Source organism: Leuciscus leuciscus (assembly GCF_965113295.1).
Source record: "Leuciscus leuciscus genome assembly, chromosome: 1".
In the NCBI taxonomy this organism is placed as follows: domain Eukaryota; kingdom Metazoa; phylum Chordata; class Actinopteri; order Cypriniformes; family Leuciscidae; genus Leuciscus; species Leuciscus leuciscus.
This window is the reverse complement of record NC_138725.1, coordinates 22,558,916-22,565,383: the sequence shown is the minus strand read 5'-3', so window position 1 is coordinate 22,565,383 and position 6,468 is coordinate 22,558,916. Positions and strand designations below refer to the sequence as shown.

The 6,468-nt window shown below is 39.1% G+C and overlaps 1 long non-coding RNA gene across 1 annotated transcript; it reads right to left on the bottom strand.

The window, feature by feature from the left end:
* Positions 1–1,091: 1,091 nt before the first annotated feature.
* LOC309477105 lies at positions 1,092–4,781 on the bottom strand. Its single transcript, XR_014198519.1, has 6 exons — positions 4,662–4,781; positions 4,214–4,547; positions 3,342–3,415; positions 2,926–3,077; positions 2,609–2,768; positions 1,092–1,301 (listed from the first exon to the last, which is right to left on the bottom strand). It is a non-coding gene; the product is annotated as an uncharacterized lncRNA (long non-coding RNA).
* Positions 4,782–6,468: the final 1,687 nt, after the last annotated feature.

The following is a 6,468-nucleotide window of genomic DNA, read 5'->3' as shown; positions in this document are numbered from 1 at the left end:
GTTATGCGCGTCTCATCAGTAAAGCCGGTTCCTTGATTAGTAGTAAATCGCCATCACCTGCTTTCAGATGGAGCGGCATTTACTACACAGAGCCGTAGTTAACTGACAAGCTGAGCCATATCGCATTAATATCGCGGACGTATCGCCAGCGATAATTAATGCGATATGGCTCAGCTTGTCAGTTAACTACGGCTCTTTGTACACAGCAAAAACTCCAGTGTTAAATTAACACTCCTGGGAGTGTATGAGTCCACACTCAAGAGTGTTGAAGTTAATGAGATAATTAAGATATTAATTTAGTGATGATTGAACATTATTGAAGACACCTGATATAGCGGCGTATACTCAAAAAACAATCCAAAAGCCGCAGCAGGCTAAGACATGAGAAGATTATACTAAAGACGCGTCACACCGAAGCATTACATCTGATGTTATCTTTATTACTCCGTTTCACCAGCAGAAAGAATAAACACCAATTACTTCCCAGACAGCAAACTGACTACGAAACGCATCCGCCGCGGAGGTACAGTGAACTCCGGAACGGATCCAGAATGCGGATCCGAAACTGCGTCCACTTGCACACCGGCTCGCGGATCCGGTCTGACACCACTGCGGTCCCTTTGCGTATCCGTACATAAATGGGTACATCCGCCCCGGCTTCGCTTTGGATCCGCGAATGAGCCGCATATCCGCTCCGGGTCCGTTTTGGACCCGTTCATATGAGCATCATATCCGGCCCAGGTCCGTTTTGGACCCGTTCATAAAATTCCGTCTGCAATGCCACTTTTTTCCCCACACTGCCTGATTATCTGGCCAAAACTATAGCTACAGATATATTTAAAATCTAATGGTGGACGAACATTAGATAGACTGGATTGCTCTATAACAGCTTGAATAGTTATTAATGTATCTATCTGCCTTTATTAATATGAATAAAACATGAAATCATTAAACATTAATAATTTTTAGCCAACTAACAATAACAAAATAGGTTATTACAGACTATAAATGTATTTACAATTTTTTTTATATAGTTTTATTCATGTATACATTGAATAGACATTACAGAAAAAAATGAAATCAACCATGAATTGTACCAAGAACATCGTTTTATTGAGTGAAAAACATTACACTAAAATTATAAAGTATTTTTTTTCACTACTGTTGGGTCAAGGTTTGCTGACAGGGGCTCCGGCTCCTTGAGCTTCCCCTATCTGATGCCAGGTTGAACCACCGGATTACATGTTTTGTAATGTCGTCATCGGTGGCGGCACAGGAGACATGGCTCTTTCTCACAGCACCTGTAATACATAAGCAGATTTTCATTACATGTCATGAAATCACATTGAAGCTACCAGGTTGTTGTTTTTTAGGATAGACATACTTCTTTTTTTAACTTAAAATAATGTCAAGTCGTAACAAGGTGAAAGGCACTTCTGCCTCCGCTCTGCGGTCCTTTATCTGCTATAACCACGCTATGTAAGATTGCCAGATCGGGTCGCGTTTCTGTAGTTCTAATGAGACATAAGAAAACTACAGATTTTAATAGACTGCTTAAAGAATTTCGCACAAACACAAACAGAAGCTCCACTAAAATTATTAAGTGATTATAATTTTAACCATTATATAGCGTAAAAAAAGAAAAGAAAAAAGTTTTCATTGAATAAAACTAGATTAAAATGCCCATAAGTTTAGTTGACTAAAAAAAGAACTAAACAAAAACAGGATAAGGTTGACTAAATATGATAAAAGTTAAATAGTAAATTTGACACAGGACTAAGCATGCATAAAAATAAAAAAGCTGACAAAATAAACTCTATTTGAGTCTTGTATCTAATGAGGTATTGCTCACCATGAGCAGGCAATACTGTCTGATCCACATCTTCCCCCCCCGCCAGGTAGGTCTGTAGACCCTGCTTGCAGAAGGGGTTTGCTCTTCTGCTGGTCTCTGTGAACAGTGAGGTGGAGAAATGGGTGGAGGTGGAGCAGCTGTGCCGCTACTTAGGATAAAAGGTGGTGGCGCGATAACAGGAGCTGATGTGTTAAAAGTTTGCCTCTCTTTTGAGCATCTTCCTCCTCGCTCTCATCAGAGTCTCCCAAGAAATGACTATAAATTAGTGTGGAAAAAAACAAGCAGTAAACATCTTATTAATTACTCTTATTAATAATAATAATAATAATAATAATAATAATAATAATAATAGTAAAGCCTTCCTGTAGCTCAAACAGTAGAGTGTTGGCGCTTGCAATGCTAAGGTCATGGGTTCAATTCCCAGGGGAAGCAAGAACTGATAGGAATGTAAATGTGTACCTTAAAATGCAATGTAAGTTGCTTTGGATAAAAACGTCTGCCAAATGCATAAATGTAAATGTAATTACATAAACATTTTCACTGGCCTAAGAACTTAAGTTGTAAATCAATGTAATTGGTTGAGAATGGTTTCTCTGAGAAACCAGAAAACATACTGTCCATTTAACTCTATTTCAGCTGGCTTTATGTGTGGTGGTTGTCGGGTTCATCATATCACAACACTAAATTATGTTTTTGAGAAAATACAGAGGCCTAAAAGTTCATGTAAAATATAAAGGATAATATACGTATACTAACATCGGCTTTGGCCTTCTTTTTGGCCGAATCTCCTCCTCTTCCTCTTCCTCTTCAGACTGTATATCTGACGTGTTGCACTTTAGAGCTTTCTTCAAGAGTTGTTGTGCCACAAAGTAGTCATCTAAAAAATCAATAGCCTACATGTTAAACTTCAGTAGACCTTCAAATTAATAGAGTAAAAAAGAACAGAACTATAAACAACAGAACAATATGAGAATGTAATTAAAAGGATGTTCTTACCATATAAAATATTGGCAAAATACTTTGATATTTGCTTACAAAAGCCATTTAGATTATTGTAAAAGAAAATAGCATACCACATGATTTAATAACTCTGGCATCATATTTTTTTTCCAGTCAGGTCCAGGTTCCTCAGAATTTTTCACTGCCCCGTTCACTCTCTCATCATTTTTGTAGTTTGGCCAATAGGTAACTCCATCACTGTACCAATTTTGTGGCACCAAACATCCTTAAATGAGAAGGAAGTTACAAACAGCACCAGATAAATGTAACTTCCTGTTTCAAGAACAGGTCAGTACGTCTACTTTGGGTTATTTCACCAAGTGCATGGTGTAATTGCATATGGGTCACTTTTAAATAAAAAAATAAAAGAAATTCAGATATGGTCAACAAATCGGAATTGGGCATCAAGACCTACAGTATAAATGTGGCCTTATTGAACTCAATTGAATCATATCTGGCTAAATCAAGTTGGAACAGTATTAAATCTTACTTTACTCTGATGTCAGGAAAAGATGAAACTCCAAAATAAGACTGGTGGCACTTGAACGAACTGTGAACTTTAAGCTGCAACAGAACACACACACGTACACACAGTATCTTAATATGATATGAAATAATGATCTGAAACAACATTACATGGGGAGGTGGTGGAGAATATATTTGTCATGATGTAAACAAAAATGGACTCAAAGTAACCAAACCATTACAGTATTAAATGCTGTAGTGTGGACCAGTGTCAGTATCTGACAAAATATCTGGCTAAATCAAGTTGGAACAGTATTAAATCTTACTTTATTCTGATGTCAGGAAAAGATGAAACTCCAAAATAAGACTGGTGGCACTTGAACAAACTGTAAGCTGCAACAGAACACACACACACACACACACACACACGCACACGCACAGTATCATATAATATAAATTATTTTTTTGAAACAACATTACATGGGGATGTGGAACTGTCAAAATGTAAACAAAAATGGACATGTTATACCAGAAATTCAGTGAAAAAAAGTAAGTTAGGTAACGTTAGGCCTAACATGATAATATCTTGCCTGACATTTTAACGTTACTGGAGGGGAGAAAATACGTGCTCAGGGTCTGATAAAAATCCCGACAGCTAACGTTAATTAAATCACCTAACCTCCCAGAGAGAAAGAATATATACCGTCCAAATAGCTTTTTACTCAAAGTAATTAATAATCAAATACATTTTTACTCAAATCTACGCTAATGACAATTTGCTAACTTGGTTTGCCACAATCATTTCAGAAATAAAATCATCGGTATGTTGAACGGTATGAACGGTAATGTTAAAGGCTAAGTAACTGTACAAATAAAGCATATTTTAACCATTCTTACCGTGTTCCGTGCTTGTCGACCTGCCGGTTGTAGCTTTTCCACAGAGCGGAGAATGATTCTGTGACGATGGTGTCATGGCGACAGTTGAAATTAGGCGCGTTTGGTCAGCGGGTATGAGGTGTGATTTGTGCACTTTTTGGCAATCGCTAAGCAAACTGAGAGGTGAACAAACGTGTATACGCTCGCCAGTCGTCTGGCCAAAATCCCATAGTAATCAGGCGTCAGACGTAAGATTTGAGACGTTACACGTCACGGTAACGTGTTGGAGCTGCGCTCAAAGTGCGCGGCGACGTGGCGGCGACGTAGCTGAGAAAGGATTTTTTTTACTTCGCGTCTGGATAACGTACGTGTGGATAAACGTGTAGATAAACGTGTAGATAAACGTGTGGATAACGTACGCGTGGATAAACGTGTGGATAAACGTGTGGATAAACGTGTAGATAAACACCTGGATAACGTACGCGTGGATAAACGTGTGGATAAACGGCAGTATAACGTACGCGTGGATAAACGTGTGGATAAACGGCAGTATAACGTACGCGTGGATAAACGTGTGGATAAACGGCAGTATAACGTAAGCGTGGATAAACGTGTGGATAAACGCCAGTATAACGTAAGCGTGGATAAACGTGTGGATAAACGCCAGTATAACGTACGCGTGGATAAACGTGTGGATAAACGTTTGGATGACGTACGTGTGGATAAACGTGTGGATAAACGTGTGGATAAACGCCAGTATAACGTACGCGTGGATAAACGTGTGGATAAACGCCAGTATAACGTACGCGTGGATAAACGTGTGGATAAATGCCAGTATAACGTACGCGTGGATAAACGTGTGGATAAACGCCTGGATAACGTACGCGTGGATAAACGTGTGGATAAACGGCAGTATAACGTAAGCGTGGATAAACGTGTGGATAAACGCCAGTATAACGTACGCGTGGATAAACGTGTGGATAAACGTTTGGATGACGTACGTGTGGATAAACGTGTGGATAAACGTGTGGATAAACGCCAGTATAACGTAAGCGTGGATAAACGTGTGGATAAACGCCAGTATAACGTACGCGTGGATAAACGTGTGGATAAACGCCAGTATAACGTACGCGTGGATAAACGTGTGGATAAACGCCAGTATAACGTACGCGTGGATAAACGTGTGGATAAACGCCTGGATAACGTACGCGTGGATAAACGTGTGGATAAACGGCAGTATAACGTAAGCGTGGATAAAAGTGTGGATAAACGCCAGTATAACGTACGCGTGGATAAACGTGTGGATAAACGTTTGGATGACGTACGTGTGGATAAACGTGTGGATAAACGTGTGGATAAACGCCAGTATAACGTACGCGTGGATAAACGTGTGGATAAACGCCAGTATAACGTACGCGTGGATAAACGTGTGGATAAACGTCTGGATGACGTACGTGTGGATAAACGCTGGATTGATACTTAGGCTATATTCTATTATATTTACTATTCTACCTATTTAATTTGGGATATGATCATAACACACACTGTTTTCATGCTTTTGTGGGTTGTACAACATGTGTCTATATTGTTAGTAATAGGCCTATCTCATTTATATATTTATTAATTTATAAATGTAGGCCTATTTATGTGTGTGTGTGTGTGTGTGTGTGTGTGTGTGTGTGTGTGTGTGTGTGTGTGTGTGTGTGTGTGTGTGTGTGTTTAAAGGTAATATTGCTGCCTAGGTAAAAACAAGAAGCATATATTATAGTCTGGAATAAATATGCAGCCTGCAGGGCAATGTACAACACTGTGTTTAGGCTACTGTAAATGTATAATTTTTCACCTCTTCTAAAAAGAAGAAACGTTTTCTTGGTCTTGTCACAAAACTCTTTCTGAACCTCACTTAGACATGTAGTAGAGTGTTTCCTAACCCTGAAGGCTCAACAGCATTGCACGTTGTTGATGAAGTCTCCCTCCTTTGACTGCTTTATGTCTTGGAGTCTCCACTGAAGAGGTGATGAGCTGACTGAGATGTGATTATGAAGAGTTGGAAAATGTGTTGTGTTTGGTGTCCCTCCAGGAACAGGGTTGGGAAACAGTGAGGTTGCCTTTTTTATTCGGTAAAATACAGTAGGCCTACCTAAAAATGTCTGCAAATAAATATGACAATCATGATTTAAAGGGAGTGCAACGTAAGTTTACTATGTGTAGCATCAGGTAACCGTTAGTGTGTAGGTCTACTGTAAGTGTAGTGTAAGTGTAAAATAATTGCATGA